General features: G+C 47.7%; 1 long non-coding RNA gene across 1 annotated transcript; it reads right to left on the minus strand.

Moving 5' to 3' along the window:
• Nucleotides 1-14659: 14659 nt before the first annotated feature.
• On the minus strand, nt 14660-17901 carry LOC138433075 (uncharacterized). The gene is made up of 2 exons (XR_011254132.1): nt 17633-17901; nt 14660-16399 (listed from the first exon to the last, which is right to left on the minus strand). It is a non-coding gene; the product is annotated as an uncharacterized lncRNA (long non-coding RNA).
• Between the last annotated feature and the right edge of the window lie 5295 nt (nt 17902-23196).

Here is a 23196-nt window from a genome sequence, read left to right on the forward strand (position 1 = left end):
GGCTGCCTGTCACATCACTGTTTGTCAACACGCGGTGTGTCTTTTTCTCTTGCTGCTTTCAGGGTTTTATCTTTGCCTCTGAGCAGCTTGACTATGATGGATGTGATTCTCTATGTTTATCCTTCCTGGTGATATTCTTGGATCTTTCAGCAAATGTATTTCACCAGATTTAGGAAGATCTGGGCCATCATGCTTCAAATGTGTCTCTCCCAGCTTCTCTTTTCTCTCTCGGGGCTCTAATGAAACATGTGTTGCAGTGTTTGATATTGTTGGAGAGATTTCTGAGACTCTGTTGATGTTTCCTCAACCTTTCCCCTCAAGCTGTGCTTTTCAGCTCGGAGAATCTCTACTGATACATCTTCCAAGTCCATCGTGTCTCTCTCCCATCATCTCACGTTTCATACGGAGCCCATCTGGTGTATTTAAACATTTTTCTCCAGTTACTGTACTTTTTAGCTCTAGAACTTCTATTTGACCTTAAACTACTTTTTAATTCTATGTTCAGTTTCTATTTATTCACTCTCAGTACATTTTTCTTTACTTTTTTGAATACATATTCTTGCAATTCTCAAACATATTTATATTATTTTTTAGCTTTTGAAAATCTATTAACATATTCAACATCTAGGTCCACTTTGAGTCAGTTTCCAGTGGCTGCTTCCCTACCCCGCCCCCCCTGCCCACCCACCTCTGATATGGGTCACCTTCCCTGTTTCTTTGCCTGTATAGTAATTTTTTGTTGAAAACCTGATGTTGTATATAATACATTGCGGCAACTCTAGATTATTTTGTTTTTCTGAAGTTGTTGATTTTTCTGTTTCAGTAGGCAATTAACTTGCTTGGACCCAAGCTGCAACCTCTGTCTCTCCCACAATATGAACCTGTTAATCTTTTTCTCACTTTCTTTTTTTTTTTTTTTCTATTTCAGCTTGGCTCCCTAGGGCCCTTCCCTATGTCTGAGTAGTTCAAGGTCAGCCAGTGAGTGGGCATAGGTTATGCTCAGACACCTCGAGCCAATAAGGGTTTAATCTTTTGAAACCTGAGCTCTGGGTGGGTTGAGGAGCTCATTCAAAGGTTCCATGTTCAGGCTAAGAAGAAGAGGGAGGAAGTTTTCAAGTGTCCTAGGGCTTCCATTTTCTCTGGGTTAACCCCCAGTGATGCTTGGTTAGCATCCAGCTGAAGATGTGTGAAGAATAACTCTGCGGTGTATTAGGGTTCGTCAGAGATAGAGAAAAGTGGGACACATAGATATAAATATGGATAAAGAGAAGATGCAATCTAGGAGTTGGCTCACCCCAGAATGGCAGCTGAGAAGTTGCACGGTCTGTCATCTGCAACCCGGAGAACCAGGAAAGCCAGTGTGATTCAGCCCGAGTCTGAAGGCCTGAGCATCAGGGAGTGAATGGTTGAAATCCCAGTCTAAGTCCAAAGGCCTAAGAACGCGGGATGCTGGTGTCTGAGGGCCGAAGTTGCATGTCCCAGCTCAAGCACAGACAGCGAACTCCCTCTTCCTCTGCCTTTCTGTTCTATTCAGGCCCTCAAAGGACTGGATGGTGCCCAGCTGCACTGGCAAGGGTTATCCTCTTTATTTAGTCCACTGACTCTCTTCTGGAAACACTCTCACAGACACATTCAGAAATAATGGTTCACCAGCTATCCAGTACGAAAAGGCAAAAAGAGATGACACCAGAAGAATAGCCCCCCAGGTTGAAAGGTGTCCAGAATGCTACTGGGGGAAGAGCGTGGAACAATTACTAATGGCTCCGAAAGGATGAAGCGGAGGGGCCCAAGCGGCTGGGTCAAAGTGGAAATCATGCTCAGCTGTGGATGTGTCTGGTGGTGAAAGTAAAGTCCGATCCTGTAAAGAACAACATTGCACAGGAACCTGGCATGTGAGAGCCACCAACCGAGGCAAAGTGGATGTGATCAGGCAGGAGATGGCAAGGGTGCATATCAGCATCTTAGCCGTCAGTGAACTGAAATGGGTGAGAATGAGTGAAATTTAGTTGCTGATACTGAAGCTGAAGCTTCAGTACTGTGGCCACCTGATGCGAAGAGCTGACTCCTTGGGAAGGACCCTGATACTGGGAAAGACTGAAGGCCAAAGGGGAGCGGGTGGCAGAGGATGAGATGGTGAGGCAGCGTCACGGACTCAACGGACACGAATCTGCGCAAACTCCGGGAGATAGTGAAGGACAGGGGAACCTGGCGTGCTCCAGTCCGTGAGGCTGCAAAGAGCTGGACGCAACTTAGCAGCTGAACAACTACCAGCTCTCTGGGTATCCCTTAGCCTGGTCAAGTTGAAATGAAGTAATCATCACATATGACGCTCATTTTCAGATCTCCCTGTTAAGTATGCCACCCTTGAACCGTGCCCACCGTCTCTGTCCCATGAAGCTGTGGGGTTTTGTTGCCCTTGCTTGGAGAGGTCTGGCCTCTCCAGGATAAAGGCCAAAAATTCGCTTCCTGGCCTCTGTGAGCAATCTTTCCTGAATAATGATTTTTCAAGTTGTTACCCGCCTTTGGTCATTTTCCAGTACTGTTAGAAGAATGATTTTGTCTAGTTTTATACTTGTTTTCTGTGAAGAAAAAATGCTCTATCTTCTCGTGAAGACATTACTAGAAATCTCGCCCTTTGTAATTTTGCAGAACTGTGTTTTATTGTACAGCTCACCAAGTTTAAACATTTAGAAAATAAGATAACTTTCTCAAATCACTCATAATGAATTGCCAGAGATAGTTATTGGTAACATTAAAGATATATCCTTTTATATCTTTTCAGCCATATACATTTTAAAAGGGAATAATTTGATGTATACTTTAATTACGGTGAAATGCACACAACACAAAGTCTTCCATTTTAACCATTTTTACGCATACAGCTCCGCAGCATTAAGTACTTTCACATTTTTGTGCAGCCATCACCATAACCCACCTCTGGAAATTTTTCATCTTCCCCAGCTGTAACTGTGTACACAGGGAATTCTCTGGCAGCCCAGTGGTTAGCATTTTCACTAAGGCCTGGGTTCAGCCTCTGGGGAACTAAGATCTCACACACCACCAGCTCAGCCATAAAACCCCACACAAAACAAAAACAGCTGTGTATCCGTTCAACAACAAGTCTCCATCTCCTCCTGTCTCAGGTAAATACCATTCTATGTTCTGGTTCTTTGAATTTTACTATGCTGGCTATCCGAGTAGGATCATACAGGATTTGTCCTTTGCCACCAGCTTATTTCACTTAGCATGATGTCCTCGCGGCTCATTCACGTCGCAGATGTGTTAGAATTCCCACCCTGTTTAGGCTGAATAATGATGTTCCTTTGTTTTCTCGTTTGTTGTTGTTCGTTGCTAAGTCGTGTCCGACTCTTTGTGACCCCACGGACTGCAGCACGCCAGGCTTCCCTGTCCTTCTCTCTCCTGGAGCTCGCTCAGACTCATGCGCATTGAGCTGGTGACGCCGTCCCACCACCTCCACCGTGTGGACGTACAGCCTTTGGCTTACCCGCTCATCTTGGATTGTTTCACACTGGGTTGTTTCTGCTCTTGGCTATCGTGAATGATGCTGCTGTGAATATGGGTATGCATATCTACGCTCCATTTCTTTTGGACAGATACGCAAAGAGGAGTTGCTGGATCACATGATCATCTGGTTGATTTTTTGAAGAACGGCTGTAATGCTTTCTGCAGCAGCTGTTCCGGCAGCGTGCAAGGGTTCCGATTTCTCTGCATCCTCGCCAACGTTTGTTATCTTTAGTCTGTCAGAACAGCCTATGAGTGTGCAGTGGTGTCTCCTTTCAGTTCTGACTGGAATTTCCCTAACGACGAGTGACGCTGAGCACTCTCCATGTGCTTATTGGCCACTCGTATGTCTCCTTTGGAGACGTGGCTATTTAAAGTTCTTTGTCCATTGAAAACTCAGGCTGACTTTCTGTCGTTGTTACTGTTGAGGTATAGGGGTTATTTACTCATCTTAAATCGAGGTATCATTGATGCGCAACAGTAATGTTCTGGTTGTGCAATGTGATGATTTGATATTTGTATACATTGTGATGACCGCCGCAGTAAGTCTAGTTAACATAGTTTTCCTGTGACGAGAGCTTTTTACTCTCTTAGCAATTTTCAAGTCTGCAATACAGTGTTATTAGTAACAGTCATCATGCCGTACGTAACATCCCCATGACTTTTCCACTTTATAACCTGGAAGTTTGTGCTTTCTGACCCATCTCACGCATTTATTCCGTCTTCTGCCCTCACCTCTGGGAACCACCAGTCTGTTCTATCCATGAGTTTCTTTCTTTCGTTTCTGTTTTAGATTCCACGTATACGTGATGTCATATAGCACTGCTTTCTCTGACTTATCTTGCTTAGCATAATGCCCCTGGGGTCCACTCATGTTGCAAACGGCAAGATTTCGTTCTTTTTTGGGGCTCGATAGCATTCCACCCCGCACCACATTTTCTTTACTCATCCCCTGATGGACGCTGGAGTTGTTTCCCTATCTCGGCTGTTGTGAATAATGCTCCAATGGACATGGAGGCGCATGTACCCTTTCAAGTTAGTGTTTTAATTTTCTTCAGATAAACACCCAGAAGTGAGATTGCCGGATCATATCTATTGTCAGTTTTTTAAAGGAAACTTCATAATATTTTCCATAATGGCTGCACCAATTTACATTCCCACCAACATTACATAAAGGTTCCCTTTTCTCCACATCCTCACAGACACTTGTTATCTCTTGCCTGTTTGATTGTGACCGTTCTAACAGGTATGAGGTAAAATCTCGTTGTGATTTTGATTTGATTTGCATTTCCCTGACGATTATTGACGTTGAGCATCTTTTCATCTACCTATTGGCCATCTGTATGTCTTCTCTGGAAAAATATCTATTTGGTTCCTCTTCGCATTTTTAAATTGGATGGTTTGCTTTTTATGCAATTGAGTTGCATGAGTTCCTTATATATTTTAGATACTAACTTCTTATCAGATATGTGATTTACAAATATTTTCTCCCATGCAGTAGGTTACCTTTTCATTTGTTGATGGTTTGCTTTTTTAGGAAAGTTTTAAAAGCTTCAGGTTTATCAGCTGTGCTGGGTTTTCACTCTGTGCACAGGCTTCCCAGGTGCAGCCGGCAAGGCCTTCTCTGGGTGCGGTCAGCGCTGCCCATGGCGGTGGTGTCTCCTGTCGTGGAGCACAGGCTCTGGGCTCTGGGCTCCGTAGTTGTGGCACACGGGCTTGGCTGCCTCTCAGCACGTGGAATCTTCCCAGAGCAGTGATCAAACCCATGTCCCCTGCATTGGCAGGTGGATCCTTAACCACTGGACTGCCAGGACAATCCTGATGATTCCCTTTGAGAGGCTTTTATTTTTGGCTTCTGTTGCTTTTGGCATCGGTTTTTTGAAAAATCATCACCCAGACCTATGTCAAGGGGCTTCCTGAGGAGTTCTCTGTATATTCTGGATATTAATCCCTTATTAAATATATAGTATTTAATATATGTACTTACATTAACTTATATTGTATACAATATAAAATCAGGGTTTATATTCATTATTTGCCAGGCAGTGTTCTAGGCACTTTTTTGCGTGATAGTTCATTTAACACTTCCCAGCAGGGGTGGACTGAGAAGGCGCAAATCTGGCCGGCCACCGGTCTGTCGGGAATGACAGAGCAAAGCCAGCTGCGGGGGAACAGGGAAGCCGTTCTCCTGCAGCCAGAGAGACTGCTCTTGTAAGACACTGTAACTCACTTTTCTCCTACCGAGATACAGCTCTGTAAAAACCAGTGGCTACCACATCCCGTTTGCTGCTTTAGACGTTATCAGTAGGAGTTTTGGAGAAGGCTGGAATGTATGAAGCAAACATCTCGTTCTCGCCCCGAGGGTCTGAGTCACTGGCACGGGGAGCAGCCCTGCCTTCCAGACCTAGTGCAGGGCCACAGCCTTCCTACACTAGCTACACTCTGCGGTTTCCATGGAAACAGGACTCTGAGTCCACATTGCCACCTAGACCTGAGGTCAGTCCCTTCAAACATAGCCCTGCTTTGTTGTGATGCCGTCAGAACATTGCATTTCAACTCCACCTGAACGCCGCCCTTCTCCAGAGTTCTCCGGAAACCTCTTCTTCTGTTTGGTTCCTTTGCTGCGTCTTCTCCCTCACTGCGGTGGGTTGAAAAGCCTGCCTTTGCCACATTATAGACCTGTTATTGATCAGGCCTTAGCTGGATTGGTTTGGGGCATAACTTTTTTGAAACTTTATTTTTATTTGGAGGATAATTGTTTTACAATATTGTGTTGGCTTATTCCATACAAGATCGTCAATCACCCACAGTATACATATATTCCCTCCCTCTTGAACCTCCCCCACAACCCTCCACCCCATCCTACCCTCGAGGCTGTCGAGTGACACAGGGGGCCGACTGAGCTCCCTGTGTGACTCAGTAACTCGGGACCTAACTTTTAAGCCTCAACTCTGAGGATGCTGTTGAGAAACCGGGGCATGTATCCCCTCAGTTCAGGGCTTGGATATCAGAATCACCCACAGAGCTTGGTAAAGCACAGATTGCTGGCCCCCACGGGGGTGCTGACCTCCCAGGGTCTCTGATTTGGAACGTCCTGGTGGGAACCCTAGAAGCTGCATTTCTAGCAAATTTCCAGATGATGCTGATGCTGCTGATTCCAAAGGACCACACTTTGGAAACACTGCCCTAATTAACTCGCATCAACTCCACATAACAGCGTTGTAAGGGTCAACTGATGAGAGTATGAAGACCTCGATTCAAGGTTTGGCATATGATAAGTGCTCAACACATGTAAGCTAGCGCTAGGGTACAGCCAGGACATCCTGAAGGAAACCAGTCCTGAATATTCATTGGAAGGACTGATGCTGAAGCTGAAACTCCAACACTTTGGCCACCTGATGCGAAGAACTGACTCACTGGAAAAGACCTTGATGCTGGGCAAAGTGTAGGTGGGAGGAGAAATGGACGACAGAGGATGAGGTGGTTGGATGGCATCACCGACGTGATGGACATGAGTTTGAGTAAACTCCGGGAGCTGGTGATGGACAGGGAAGCCTGGTGTGGTGCAGTCCATGGGGTCACAAAGAGTCAGACACGACTGAGCAACTGAACTGAACTGAATAAGTTCACACTATTTGTCTTTCTCTGTCTGACTTCCTTCATTTAATATGAAGGCCCTCCATATTGCTGCAAATTCTGCCTATTTCTTAACCAGATTGTTTGGGCTTCTTTTGGCGTGTTTGTGTTTTGCTATCGAGTTGCATGAGTTCTTAACATATTTTAAATGCTGATCTCTTAACAGATACATGATTTGCAAATATTTCCTTCTGTTCCATAGGTTGTCTTTTCATTTTGTGGGTAGTTTCCTTTGCTGTGCAGAAGCTTTTTATTTTGATGTGGAGCCACTTGTTTATTTTTGGTTTTTTGGCCTTTGTTTTTGGCGTCATATCCAGAAACATCATTCCCACGATCGACATCAAGGAGCTTACCACCGTGTTTCCTTGTAGACAACGAATACTTTGTAAGACAAGTACTGCCGAGACCTGGGGCCTGAATCTCCTTCTGCTCTCAGAATGGAAGGACGGGAACCATGGCCAATGTGATTTACTCTTTGGCAGCCACCCAGGGGTCCTCCCGGCCTCCTTCAGCAGCTCCTGCTGCCCCAGGCACACTGTCCCGTGACTCAGGACCGACTTTAGCTGGGCTCACACGGGCCTCCTACGGAAAACTGCTCTCCTGTCCCCTGGGCTGACACAGTCTATCACTAAAATCAAACCGTGGCGGTGCTTTTTCGAATCACAGAAAAATAAAAGGAAGGGGAGAGAATGTTTTCGGTTGTAAATTCTTCTGTACCTGTTGCCTTTGGTCCATATTATCATCAAGTAGATGGTGGTGTCTGATTTTGCCCCAAATTAAATCTCACCCACTGATATTTTGGAACGTCTCTGCAAAGCCAGTGGAACGCTTTGGGGGAAGAGCTGGCCTGGACCCTCCAGGCCGGAAGTTGCCTGCTGGGCGCTGGCTCCACCCTTCCTGCACCAGCGGCTGGGAAGGCGCCCGCCTCTGCTCCAGGCCTGCTGGCCTTCTGTCTTGCTGGGGACGACCGCCGCATCTTCCTCTCCTGTGGGCTCTGCTCCCACCTGCCCTCCAGCTGCGGGATGCCAGGGCATGTTTTCCATATTCATCACCGCTCCTCTGGAGGCCTCCCCTGTCCTGCCTTGCACAGCCAGACTGGGTCACCACAGAGCTCAGCTCCCATCAAGCCGCATCGTAACATGCATTTATAGGATCGTGTGACTCCCATCTGTCTTCACCAGAATGTGACTCTTCCCAGGGCAGACAGTGGGAACCGTGTGTGTGTGTGTGTGAGACAGAATACATGTGTGTGTGCTCACGTGTGTCCTGTCGTCGCTCTTTAGTTGCCAGTTCAGTTCAGTTCAGTTCAATCGCTCAGTCGTGTCCGACTTTGCGACCCCATGAAGCGCAGCACGCTAGGCCTCCCTGTCTATCACCAACTCCTGGAGTTCATTCAGACTCACATCCATCGAGTCCGTGATGCCATCCAGCCATCTCATCCTGGGTCGTCCCCTTCTCCTCCTGCCCCCAATCCCTCCCAGCATCAGAGTCTTTTCCAATGAGTCAACTCATTGCATGAGGTGGCCAAAGTACTGGAGTTTCAGCTTTAGCATCATTCCTTCCAAAGAAATCCCAGGGTTGATCTCCTTCAGAATGGACTGGTTGGATCTCCTTGCAGTCCAAGGGACTCTCAAGAGTCTTCTCCAACATTACAGTTCAAAAGCATCAGTTCTACCCAGAAAGATGTTATGGGGAGGGAGGTGGGAGGGGGGTTCATGTTTGGGAATGCATGTAAGAATTAAAGATTTTAAAATTAAAAAAAAAAAAAATTAAAAAAAAAAGAAAGGAAAAAAAAAAATTAAAAAAAAAAAGAAAGGAAAAAAAAAAAAAAAAACCAAAAGCATCAGTTCTTCGGTGCTCAGCTTTCTTTATAGTCTAACTCTCACATCCATACATGACCAGTGGAAAACCCGTAGCCTTAACTAGACAGACCTTTCTTGGCAAAGTAATGTCTCTGCTTTTGAATATGCTATCTAGGTTGCTCATAACTTTTCTTCCAAGGAGTAAGCATCTTTTAATTTCATGGCTGCAGTCACCATCTGCAGTGATTTTGGAGCCCCAGAAATAAAGTCTGACAGTGTTTCCTCATCTATTTCCCATGAAGTGATGGGACCAGATACCATGATCTTCGTTTTCTGAATGTTGAGCTTTAAGCCAACTTTTTCACTCTCCTCTTTCACTTTCATCAAGAGGCTTTTTAGTTCCTCTTCACTTTCTGCCATAAGATTGGTGTCATCTGGATATCTGAGGTTATTGATATTTCTCCCAGCAATCTTGATTCCAGCTTGTGCTTCTTCCAGCCCAGCGTTTCTCATGATGTACTCTGTATATAAGTTAAATAAGCAGGGTGACAATATACAGCCTTGACATACTCCTTTTCTTATTTGGAACCAGTCTGTTGTTCCATGTCCAGTTTGAACTGTTGCTTCCTGATCTGCATATAGGTTTCTCAGGAGGCAGGTCAGGTGGTCTGGTATGCCCTTCTCTTTCAGAATTTTCCACAGTTTATTGTGATCCACACAGTCAAAGGCTTTGGCATAGTCAATAAAGCAGAAATAGATGTTTTCCTGGAACTCTCTTGCTTTTTCCATGATCCAGCAGATGTTGGCAATTTGATCTCTGGTTCCTCTGCCTTTTCTAAAACCAACTTGAACATCTGGAAGTTCATGGTTCAAGTGTTGCTGAAGCCTGGCTTGGAGAATTTTGAGCATTACTTTACTAGCATGTGAGATGAGTGCAGTTGTGCGGTAGTTTGAGCATTCTTTGGCATTGCCTTTCTTTGGGATTGGAATGAAAACTGACCTTTTCCAGTCCTGTGGCCACTGCTGAGTTCTCCAAATTTGCTGGCATATTGAGTGCAGCACTTTCACAGCATCATCTTTCAGGATTTGAAATAGCTCAACTGGAATTCCATCACCTCCACTAGCTTTATTCGTAGTGATGCTTTCTAAGGCCCACTTGACTTCACATTCCAGGATGTCTGGCTCTAGGTGAGTGATCACACCATCGTGATTATCTGGGTTGTGAAGCTCTTTTTTGTACAGTTCTTCCGTGTATTCTTGCCACCTCTTCTTAATATCTTCTGCTTCTGTCAGGTCCAGACCATTTCTGTCCTTTATTGTGCCCATCTTTGCATGAAATGTTCCCTTGGTATCTCTAATTTTCTTGAAGAGATCTCTAGTCTTTCCCCTTCTGTTGTTTTCCTCTATTTCTTTGCATTGATCACTGAGGAAGTCTTTCTTATCTCTCCTTGCTATTCTTTGGAACTCTGCATTTAGATGCCTATATCTTTCCTTTTCTCCTTTGCTTTTCGCTTCTCTTCTTTTCACAGCTATTTGTAAGTTGCTAAGTGGTGTCCAGCTTTTTCACAACCCCATGGACTGCAGCCCGCCAGGCTCCTCTGTCCATAGGGTTTCCTAGGCAGGAACACTGCAGTGAGTTGCCATTTCCTCCTTCAGGGGATCTTCCCGACCCAGGGGCTGAACCCCCTTCTCCTGCCTTGGCAGGTGGGTTCTTCGCCACTGAGCCTCCAAGGCAGCCCCACGTGTGTGTTACCTGACCTTGATTTCCATGGTCCTTACCGTAGAGTTTGCACACGTAAGCACTCAATAGATATGTGTTGACTGGATGAGTGTGTGGTGCTGAGTACTTCTTTAGACTCCTTCCAGGAGCAGTGACTTCATTTTATCAACAGAGGGACGGAGGCCCAGAGATGGGGCTTGCATTGGCAAATTCTCACACCTAGAAAGGGGCTGAGCTGGGACTCAAAGCCAGGCCTCCGACTCAGCCCAGTGCCCTTTGTCCAACTCTGAGCTGCCAGCTTCCCTCGAGGTTTGGCGTGTTAAGCAGAAGCAGAGCGTTCAGAGGAAATTCACCGCAAGGCAGAGTGTTTACTAGCGATGTCCTCACCTCCCCAGCAGTGAAAGGGCAGAAAAGAGCTGAAAAGAGAATACCTTTCCAGTGAATGTGCTGGGCCGGCCAGGCCCCGGCTGACTCACAGAGAAGGTTTCACTTTATAAGGGCTTCTCGGGGGCGCCCCCTGGGTGTGCCTTTTGCCCCGAGTCCAGGTCCGGGAGGGCTCTCGACTTGAAGCCCCAGCTTTGCCAGCTGGGCATCCAGGGCGCTTCCCTCCCCCTCTTGAGTACAAGCCCTTCTTTATCTGGAACCTGTCTCTCCAGCCTCGTGGATGAGCAGGCTTGTGTTAATAGCTCACACCCAAGTTTCGGCGGGTCTGGCTGCCCACTGCCCCTCAGACACCTGGCCTCGCCAGACTTTACGTGGTTGGGTCTGGGAGTCCGAGGGTGCCTCCTGGGCCCCCAGGGCTCACAAATCCTGGTTGCATTCATCAGCAGCCCGTGTCTCTCATTCTCAAAGTCACCAGCGGCCCCAGCGGCCAGGGCCATCTGAAGGAATGGGGGGAGTCACGCCAAGAGCTGGTTTCCAAGGCTTCCGGCCCACGAGGGGTCCACTGGGTCCGCAGGTTTCTGCAGAAGGTGAGGAAAGGCTGCCCTTAGCACTCTGCTCACCCCTTGGTGCCTGCAGCCAGAGCTACCAGGCCCCCGCCCGGGCACCCCCGGGCACCGCTCCACAGGGCACTCACGCAGTGCCACCGCGGGAGTCCACATTCCGCCTCTTCTTCTAAAGACACTTCTGCGCTTGAGCCATTCCTGCGGCTCCAGGCCCTGCGCTGATACTGTCACCAACTAACTCTGCAGACAGTCCCGAGCTCTGTTTTGATTCTTGGTGTGCGTGTGGGAGGTGGGGGGGTGGTGGTTCCCTGAGGGCTCAGCGATAAAGAATCCATTTGCAACTAAGCCCATGCAACTGGCGAGTCCTGGAGCCGCAACAAAAGATCCCGCAGGATGTAACTAAGACCTGACGCGGCCAAATAAATGAATAAATAAATAAACATAAAAAAGAACCCACTTTCAGTGCTGGAGTCCCAGAAGATACATGTCCGATTCCTGGGTCGGGAAGATCCCTGGAGAAGGGAATGGCTACCTCCTCCAGTACTCTTGCCTGAAAAATCCCATGGACAGAGGAGCCTGGTGGGCTACAGCCCGTGGGGTCACAAAGAGTCGGACACGACTGAGCACAGTCAGTGGGGACTGCGACCCTCCAGCCACGTCCACACACTCCGAATACTTCTCACGGTCGCTGGGAAGCTGTCACCCACCTATTTTATTTCACAAAGGCCTCCCTGTCCTGTTCAGCAGCTTCTCACTAGCTATCCGTTTTAGGCACAGCAGTGTGTGTCTGTCAACCCCCGTCTCTCAATTCGTCTCACCCCCCTTTCCCATTCGGTGTCCATATATTTTGGGTCCCTATGTCTGTGTCTCTGTGTCTGCTTTGCAGTAGGTTCATCTGTACCATTTCTCTAGATTCCACACATATGTGTTGAAAGTGAAAGTTGTTCAGTTGTGTCTGACTCTGCTACCCCATGAACTACACAGTCCATGGAATTAATTCTCCAGGCCAGAATACTGGAGTGGGGAGCCTTTCCCTTCTCCAGGGGATCTTCCCGACCCCGGGATTGAACCCAGGTCTCCTGCATTGCAGGCAGATTCTTTACCAGCTGAGCCACCGGGGAAGGCCAAGAATACTGGAGTGGGTAGCCTGCCTATCCCTTCTCCAGCAGATCTTCCCGACCCCGGGATCGAACTGGGGTCTCCCGCGTTGCAGGCGGACTCTTTACCAGCTGATCTACTAGAGGTGTTAATATGCGATATTTGGTTTTGTTTTCCTGACTTGCTTCACTCTGTATGACAGACTCTAGGTCCATCCACGTCTCTACAAATGACCAAAATTCCGTTCCTTTTTATGGTTAAGTGCATTCCATGTACACACACACCCCACATCTCCTCTTTCCACTCATCTGTCAGTGGACATCTAGGTGGCTTTCATGTCCTGGCTGTTGTGAACGGTGCCGCAGTGAACGTTGGGGTGCCTGTGTCCTTTTGAATCGTGGTTTCTCAGGGTGTGTGCCCAGGAGTGGGACTGCTGGGTTGTATGGCAGTTCTCCTTTCAGCTTTTTTAGGAACCTCCGTACTTCCCCACAGAGGCCGAATCAATTTACATTCCCACCAACAGAGCCAGGGAGTTAGTTCCCTTTTCCTTGCACCCTTTCCAGCACTTGTTTGTAGACTGTTTCAGCGATGGCCGTCCTGAGCTTGTGAGGTGCCTCACTGTAGTTTGGTTTGCATTCCTCTGACAGTTAGTGGTACTGGACATCTTTTCACGTGCCCCTGGGGCATCTGTCTGTCTTCTTTGGGGAAATGTCTATTTACGTCTTGGGTCCATTTTTTGATTGGGCTGTTTACTGCAGGGAGATCACCTGCTCATTTTAGTGATGGAGAAGCTGAAGCTGAGAAATCTGCCCAAACCTCAGCAGTGAGAGGGACGGGGCTGCTGCGGGAACGGGCCTCTCAGGTCCCACCCCTGTGTTCACCACCCCGTGAGCTGTCTGCTGCGAAGACGCACATCCAGGAGCACACACAGAAGGACCTGCAAGGTGAGCCCCAGGCCCCCACGAGGGCGATCCCAGGAATTCCCGGTACTGCCGGCAGCTGCTGGAAATGGTTGGGGTGACGTCTTACACGGGGGGCCGATCGATTGCTGTGATAGGCAGGTGTTTTTGCTCTGTTGGAAGTGGTTAACGATTAAGCTGAAGGCAGAGGGTCAGAAAGGGAAAGGACGTGTGAATTTTGATCCAAGGCCACAGGCTCTCCAAGGTGGGAGAGGACAGGAGGGAGCTGGAGCAGGGAACCAGCCGCCCCCCGCAGCCCTGTCCACGGCTCTGCTCCTCTGGGTCAGGAACAGGCCTCATGCTGGCTTCAGGTAAACAGAACTGGGTTCTGCCCCGGTACTGCCATTTCCTGGCTGTGGTCCTTGGCCAAGATCCCCCCTGCCCGCCTGAGTCTTGTATTCTCATAAATGTAAAGTGAGACTGCCTACCCCCTACTTCATAAAGGGGTCGGGGAGATCACAAGAGATGAGCCAGGTGAAGGGCTTTGCATGGAGCGCATGCTTGGTAGATGCAGATTTCCCATCTCTTTCCACCATGTGGAATATCAGTACTAACTCCCATCAGCCTGAGAGAGCGACGAACCCTAGTTTTGAAACCCACGTCTATCATTTCCTGGCTGTTAAACCTGGAGAAAGTCGTTTCCCCTCTCTGAAGCCCAGCTCCCCAGCTAGGAATGGGGATGATGGGTGCCACATAGTAGGGTTTGGAGCAAGGTTCCAATCCAAAACAAGAGCTAATGAAGCTCTGCTTTGTGCCAGGGGTCTGGGTTGTCTGAGGTTCTGCATTTCCAACAAGTCCTCGGTGGTACTGATGCTGCTGATCCAGGGACCACACCTTGAGTCGTGAGGTGACAGATGAAGGTCAAGGGGTCATGGGGTTGGGCGGAGTGGGTGAAGCAGAGGCATTTGCTAGAACAGTCTTTAGTGGGCCCTTGCCTGCAGGCTGCCACTGTTTCGGGAGCAGCTACAGATGACCTTGCAATTTACTAAATATGTTTATTTTTTTCTGGGGGGGGGGGCATCAGTTCTTGGCCCCTGGGTACCCTAGTGCAGGGGGAGACTGACAAGGGCCTGCTACAACCTAAAGCGTAAGAACCCTCGTTGCCCAAGCACAGGCCCCGGGGCTTCTGAAACAGGCTGGAGATCAGGCAGACTGCCTGCAGGCGAGGGCCCTCAAGCTGGTGTCCAAGGACGGCGAGGAGTCAGCCAGGGAGAGGAGGGGGCGGAGGAGGTGTGGTGTGGGGACAGGACCACACAGACCCGCTCCCGGGACAGAGTCCGCCTTTGTGTCATTATTTTACAGCCCTGTGCAGGGAAGAGCAGCAAGGCGGGGGGCAGGGAGAGCTGGGGTTTGCTGGCATGCGGCATCACTGCCGTGCTGTGTGAGTGGATGTCACAGCTTCTGAGCCTCAGCATCCTCTTCTGTTGGGTGGAGGTGATGCGGACCGAGAGGGTAGCGAGAGACAGCACCCGGCGTGTCTGACTTCCAGCCGCTGGTCCTCACTGTGACGCCCTTTTCCTGGCAACACAGAGATCCAATACCTGAGCAGAGAGGTCCTGGTCTCCCGGGGGCCTCTTGGGTGGGGAGCCCCTGCCCTTTGGGGCTCTACTTGCCCCCCTCCCGCCCCAACAAGCAGGCTCTCAGGCGAGGACGGGGAGCCTGCCAGGGCGCCAGGGAGATGGGTTTTGTCACAGCCTCAGATCTTAACCCCCTAGTCACTGTCTGGCAAGAACCCAGAGACCTGGCCGAGATAACAGGACTGTTACCGTGGTCGACAGACTCCTCCTGGGATACGGAGGGAGCAATAGAACAACCTCTGTTCATCCTTGCCTGGCAGGTCAGCCAGCAGCCTCTGACCTCCCAGACGGCTTAACTCAGCTGCGGCGACCCAGGGCTGACCTGCCTTCAGAGCTGCCCCTCCTCCGTACCCACTCACCTCCAGCCCACTTCCCTCTCCATCCCAACTTGCTTGTCTATGTGCTTATTTCTTCCTCTTGGGTTTATCTATTTGCCCAGAGGTGCAGCACAGCGTGATAGCCTGAGACCTGGCGTCAGGTCTGGGCTGGAATCTCTGGGATCCAATTCTTTGAGTGGGCTACTTACCCCACAGGTGACCAAACATTCTAGTTTGCCTGGGACAGAGGGGTTCCTGTGACATGGGATTTTCAGTTGTAAAACAGGGATGGTTCCAGAAAAATTGGAGTCGGTCGCTCTGTTTCCCTCTCTGAGCCTCAATTTGCTTGTAAACTGGGGGTGATTATCTCTGTTGAGGGGATTAAGAGGGGTAACACAAGGAAGCACATCGCGCCCAGCACGTGGCGAGTTGTCAGTAATGGTGTCAGTTACTTCTCTGCCTGGAGGAAATCGCAAGCCCTCCACGCTGAATTTCTCACCTCCCTTGTTCCCACGACCTTTTCAAATGGACACAGAAGCAGGTCTGGGGTCGTGTCTGCTCTTGAGAAATCATTAAACCTGTCCGCAGCGCTTTTGCTCAAAGTGCCTCTTGACGGACAAGCCGGAAGCAGATGCACAGAGGCGGTTTAGTAGAGAGAGGCAGACGGGAAACCACGCGGCCGGGTCCACTTCGACTCTGCGATTAACTTGCTGTGTGACCTTTCACAAGTTGCTTTGCCACGCGGAGCTTCAGTTTTCCCATCTGCAAAACTGAGGGCTCTCAGCGCAGCCTGCAGCTCTAACGCTCTACAGCCCTACACGCTGTGAGAGAGGAAGTATTGGGGATGGGACAGCTTGGTTGGAGCCAGTAAAAGGCTGAGGAGGAAGTGAAACTGCCCTCCTAGGTGGGACCTGAACCCAGACACACCTCAGGGTGGGACTTGACCCCGCAGTCCCTGACCTGGGGGGGATTCGAAACCACTGTCTTTTAATTAAAACCCCTCACCTGGTGCCAGGACTTACTGAAGCTCAGGTTCTTTTTTCTCATCACAGAGTTCAGTGTGAGGCAAAGAGGTGAAGAGTGAGTTTATTGGCATGAGATGCTTGTGAGAAATTCAAGTGGGCAGGCAAGGGAGTGCAGTCCCAAGAAAAAGGAGGGCTACCCTTGTATAATCAAAGAAAAAGTGGGGAGGGGAGAAGGCCACCCTCTTCCTCCCTCTTGGGCAGACACCAGGCTTTCATTCTCCTTTGACCCTATACGGTCTAAGCAGGACTGTCATGCGTGATTGAAATCATATGTATATTAGCAAAAGGGCGGTAACGTATAATGAAATATGGTACTTCACCTCGGGTTTAAGTGCAATTTCCCCTTTCCCCCAGTTTTTTCACCTTTTACCTGTATTCCTGTATTAACTATATGCAGAAATGCTGCTTTTCAGGGACCATTAACTCCCTGGCTTCATGTAACAAGATTCAGACCCCATATCTACTGTCCTGTGCTTTACCAATCAGGGCTTGTGGCCTGAGTGTGCCTGGCGCTTAGATGCACCTGGTCTTCCTTCAGAGTAGTGTAAACTGTTGCTAGGTTACTGGATTCTTTTCCTGAGTAGTCATTGGCCTACAACAGTCTCCCAAACTCCCTTAAAATCCCCCCTCTGTCTCTGATCCCGTAGTGGGACTCCTAAATGCTCTATTTAATTATCTTACACTATCCTTTTCTTTAGGAGCTAAGATTTTGGTTCCTTCTTAAGCACTGACTACAATTTTGAGAATAGTGCAAAGTGGAAAATGACTAAGGCATCTTACTGACAGAGCAGTTGATTGGTGTCTGCACAGCAGGCTGGACATGGCCTCACGATGCCAGGTCACTGGCATTCATTTACTCCCTCCTGTATTTAACTGTTCATTCCTTTCTTCCTTCATCCCTCCCTTTGTTCAATCATTCTTTCACTGAGTGGTTCACACAGCGATTGATTGCATGGGTTCTGAAACCGATCTACCTGGATTCAAATTCAGGCTCTGCCAATCATTACGTGAACGCAGCAAGTTACTTACCTTTCCAGTGCCTCCATTTCCTCATCTATAAAATGGGCACAACAGAAATACCTGGCTCTTGGGGGCGGCTTGCCTGCTGAAGGTCTAAAGCCAGTGCCCGGCATTGACAACGTGCAGTCCACGTGTGCGCCATACTGCTTATTCTGTCGCCATTTACCAGGAGACGGCTCCGCGGCAGGCGCTGGCTGGGCAGCCACTAGGGATCCAGATCTGGAGGGCAGTCAGTCCCCTACCTCGAGAAAGTCGTGAAGGGATATACTGACAGTTATGGAGTCACATGGTTAGTGTTGTAGTGTTGTGTAGGTAAGCACAGGGTGCTATGGGAACAAAGAGGAGGGACACCCAGCCTGGATGGGTTGGGCTCACAAGGGGGTGTGTACCCAGGAAGGCTTCCTGGCAGAGATGTCACTTGATCTGAGTCTTGAGATACAGGTACACGTTAGCCAGGAAGTGAAGAGGGTGGGGTGGTGGGAAATTCTGGCAGAGGAAACAGCTTGTGCAAAGACTTGGAGGGGAGAATATGGATATTTAGGGGACAGATGTGGCTTGCTATGACTTGCTGGGGTGTGGGCAGGTGGTCTATGAAGCCAGAGGGACAGTAAAGCTCTAACTACACTGGATATTCCAGAACTGCTAAAAAGTTAATATTTATCAGCTAGGCCAGTGTCCCCAACTTTTAAGATCATGCTCTAAAATACACACACAAAAAAGGTCCATTATATGGAGATTTATTTATGAATAAATTATATACGTATACACACAAATGTATCATGTATAAGACACAAAAATACAAGCATTTAATTGGATTTTTTTTTTTTTTTGCCTATTGAATTGTGTGAGTTCTTTATACACTTTGGATATCAGCCTCTTATCAGGTATATGATTTGCAAAAATTTTCTCCCATTTGGTAGGCTGCCTTCTAGTTTTGTGGATGTTCCCGTTTGCTAAGCAGAAGCTTGTTAGCCTGATGTAGCCCCACTTGTTTGTCTTTGCTTTCGTGGCCTCTGCTTTCGGGGCCAAATCATCACCAAGACGGAGGCCAAGAAGCTCAGCCCGTGTACTTTCTTCTAGGGGTTTTACGGCTTTAGGTCTTACATTCAAGTCTTTTCTTCCCTTGTGAGTGATTATTTAATATAATTTGGTTGGTTATGATGTTTTGGAAAGAACTGCCAGCAAAGACCGTTTCTGGATTTCATTTGTCTCCGGCTGTGCTGGGTCTCTGCTGCTGCGGGTGAGCTTCCTCCAGCTGCGGTTCACGGGCTGGTCTCCGTCAGGCCGCGAGGGCCTCTCATTGCGGCGGCTTCTCCTGTTGCGGCGCACGGGCTCTAGAGTGTGGGCTGAGTAGTCGTGGCTCACGGGCTCAGTTGCCCTGTAGCACGTGTGATCTTCCCAGACCAGGGACTGAACCCACGTCTCCTGCGTTGGCAGGTGGATTCTTAACCACTGGACCACCTAGGAAGTCCAAAGATCACTTTTTAAGGTAGCTAACTTACAAAAAGTCTAAGGCAGCATGAGAATCACGTAATAAAACACATGAAGTTAAAACCAGAACCTGAAACCACTCATTCTGTGTTGGAATCTATAATCCACTTTGAGTTCATTTTTGTGTAAGACAGTGGTCCTGCTCCATTCATTTGTATGTGGTTATTCAGTTTCCCCAACAGAAATAAAAATAATACATATAAACAGAAATCCTGGTGCTTTCTCTCCTTTGCACCCAGTGGCTCTTCTGTGCTCTCTCTCCTTTGTACCCGGTGGCTCTTCTGTGCATCTCCTGAAATGCACCCCCCTTCTCCCACGTTCAAGCTCACTGCTCTACACTGAGGGGTGCGCCGAAAGCTGGCACATGGGAGAGGTGTGGACTTCCACCTTTGAAAGGTCCTTTTGGCACTGACACATGCTGCAATCCCTGCAGCCATTAAAAGGAAGATAAAGTTGTGTATTGCTAACACTGCAAGTTGTTGCTATATTAAAATAATATATTAAAGGAAAGAAAGTGAAGTCGCTCAGTTGTGTCTGACTCTTTGGGACCCCATGGGCTGTAGCCTGCCAGCTTCCTCCGTCCATGGGGTTTTCCAGGCAAGGATACTGGAGTGGGTAGCCATTTCCGTCTCCAGGGGATTTTCCCGACCCAGGGATCAAACCCAGGTCTCTCGCTCTGCAGGCAGACTCTTTACCATCTGATCCACCAGGGAAGCCCTAAAATAATATGTGGCAGAGAGGCAATCGCCCGTTGCCCAGGACTGAGTGCTTTCCCTGGGTGCAGGATCTTCAGCGCTAAAACGGGGACTGTCCTGAGCAAACCAGGTTCCCCGATAGAACGTCTAGTACAACCCTATTGTGTAAGGAATATAAATGAATGTTTAGACAAGAGTTGCAAGGTAGCTCGTCCAAAACATTTGCAGTGGTTAGCACTGAGTGATGATGGTGGGAAATTACAACTTGCCTTCGCTTCTTTTTATTAAGCAATGTATTTTGGGTTTTGCTTCCCTGAATTAGACATTTTCTGTTGAGAAATACGCATTATTGTGTGACTTGAAAAAGAAATTGGCTGCATGGGTCTTCTCTGCGGTCCTCACGGTTAGTTGCCCCACAGCGAGCGGGTTCTTGGTTCTCTGACTGTGATCTAACCCACATCTCCTGGAGAATGGATTCTCAACCACTGGACCACCAGGGAAGTCCCCTCTTGTGTGACTTTTAGAGCATGAAGCACATGGAAGTTAAGATTCCACTGGCAAGCAGGGCAGAGCAGAATGAGGCAGATGGCCTGGGGCAACTTGGAGGCAGTAGGAGAATACGGCGAGTCGTGAGATGGCCTGGACTTAGCACTGGGGATGAGGGGGGAGAGAAAATACGGTTCAAGCGATTCGTGGAGAAAAAGACTCACGAGGACTCTGATTGATTAACTCTGGGGACAGAAAAAGAAAGCAGGAGTTTTGGCTACCCACAGATTTCTGAGTGGTGCCATTGACTAAGATGGATAATTCAAGAGAAATAGAAGCTTTGAGAAGGAGGGATAAAGATAGGAGCTCTGGGGGCCGGTGTTACTCTGTTGGCTTGATTATGGACATACCGATAGCTACGGACACCCAAGAGGAAGTGTAGGAGTGGGGCTTATCACAGGAGCTCAGGGCACTAGCTATTTGCAGGCCTGTTTCTTAAGTCATTATCACCAGCAACCTCCCTTTGAAAAGTTGTCCAGACCTCCAACAACATGCTCTACTGGCCTGGAAGTCCCTTCTGACACATGGCCTGATTTGAAAGCAGTTAAGTTTTAAAATACACTGCAGTAATCCCCTGCTATCACTTGTAAGCAGTGAAAAGATGACTCATTTGCATTATATGGAAGGTTTCTCTTCTCTTTTAGTAAAAAAAAAAAAAAAACAACCAGAAAAACCCTGTACATCCCTTTATCTTTATTTCCCTCTCCAGCATCAGTGTAGTGATTTCATCTCTTTAAAATGTGTTGATATTTATTGTACGGCCCAGTATTTGGTGTATCTTGGTTTTGCTCTTGAAAACAAAGTGCACGCCATTATCGGGTGGAGTGTTGTACAAATGTAAATTAGGCAAGTTGTTTGACAGTGCTGTTCAAGTCTTCTGTATCCTTGCTGACATTCTGTCTACTTGTTCTATCAATTATAAGAGTATTGAAATGTCCAGCTCTCACTGTGGATTTGTCTATTTCCCCTCTCGGTTTTTGCTTCATGTATTTTTGAAGCTCTGTTATTAGGCACATGTATAATTAGGAGTAATATATTCTCTTGATCACTTTATCCATTTCTCATTCATTAATCTCTGGTAAAATCCCTTGTTCTGAAGGCCTACTTTGTCTGAGTTTAGATAACTTACATTTAATGTAAGTATCAATATAATTGGGTTTAAATCCACTGTTCTGCTATGCGCTTTCTATTTTTCCCATCTCTTTTTTCTCCCTGAATTTTCTTCCCCTTGCCTGGTTATATATCTTTTATAATCCATTTTATTTTCATTCTTTCTTTCCCTTTTTTTTGGTTGCACTGCACAGCTTGTGGGATCTCAGCTCCCCAACTAGGGAGAGAACCAGGGCCGGGGCAGTGAAAGCCTGGAATCCTAACCACTAGGCCACCAGGGAAATCCCGATTTTCTTTTTCAGTGGCTGCTTTGGGGTTAATTATGTGCATCTTTAACTAATCACACAACACTTGAATACTTTGCATATTCATTAGTCAGCATTCAAACAGAGAAACAAAACCACTGGGAGCGATACTTAGCAAGGGATTTATTATAGAAATTTGATCTTATGCAATGATAGGGAGCTGGCTAAACAGTTTCTGAAAGGCTGGTTTCTTTGTGCCTAGTGCTGGTATACTACTGGATGTGAAGGGAAAGAAATTGGGAGCGGGAGAGGGATTTGAAGTGGGGGCAGAGTAGCGGAGCAGGAACAAAGCAGCACCCACACGTCCTCTCTCACCGTTTGCAAGAGGCCATCTTTGATGACGTGCATGACCTACAGGAGAGACTGGGGTTTCTCAGTCTCAGCACACCTGGGCCAGGGCTCGGAGAAACTGCAGGATGATCCAGCAGGAGCTGGAGGGGCTGCGGGCTCAGCTGCTGCCTCGTGATGACAAGGTGACCCAGCAGTTACGTTACAGCAAGTTACGCTCTGCACCTGGTGTCCCTGCACCAATTTTTAGAGTGACAAAAAAAAAAAGCAAGTGGTTGCTGCTTCACTGTACCCACCAGATGTTGTATAAAATGTCTCTAGTGACCCGTGCTGACTTGGAACTGTACAGGGAAAGAAACTCTGGGAATACAGTTCCAGCTTAGCTGAGCTGATACAATGCAAATCCACCAAAGCAGAGAGAGTAAGACATTGCCTTTAACAGTAAATTTCCACTCCCTCTGTGTCCCTCGGGTGCTACTGTTGCCATACCTTTTGCTTTTACATACGTCGCACACACCACTATACACTGTTATTTTTGTTTATCTTTCAAAGATAACAAGATCTTTCAAAGAAGTCAGCAGATGCGAAGTCACATGTGTATCTTCTCTCGGTTTGCTACTCCCTATTTCAATTCAGGTTTCTGTCCGGAATAATGGCCTGTCACTTGAAGAGCTTCCTTTACCATTTCTCGTAGTGCAGGTCTGCTGGTAACAAATTCTCTCTGCTTTTGTTTTCCTTTTGTGAAGAAGTTATTTCCTTTTCATTGTTTAAAGGGTATTGTTGCTGGCCATAAAATTTTAGGTTGACTGCTTTTTTCTTTTTCTTTCAGTCCTTTGGAGAGGTTCCACTGTCTCCTGCCTACATAGTTTCTGATGAGAATGCTTTAAATTCTTATCACTGTTTCTCTGTATATGACCTGCCCTTTTTTCTTTGTTTGCTTTTAAAATTGTCTTGTTATCGCTTGTTTTCAGCAATTTGACTATGATGTATCTTGGTGTGGGGTTTTTATGTTAATCCTGACTGGAGTTTTTTGACATTCTTGAATATCTGCGTTTATAATTTTTCTCAAAATTTCCAGCCATCATTTCTTCAAATGTATTCTTTTTGTCTGTCTTTTTCTCTCTTTCTCTCTCCTCTC

Source organism: Ovis canadensis, chromosome 2, assembly GCF_042477335.2.
Source record: "Ovis canadensis isolate MfBH-ARS-UI-01 breed Bighorn chromosome 2, ARS-UI_OviCan_v2, whole genome shotgun sequence".
Taxonomy (NCBI): Eukaryota; Metazoa; Chordata; class Mammalia; order Artiodactyla; family Bovidae; genus Ovis; species Ovis canadensis.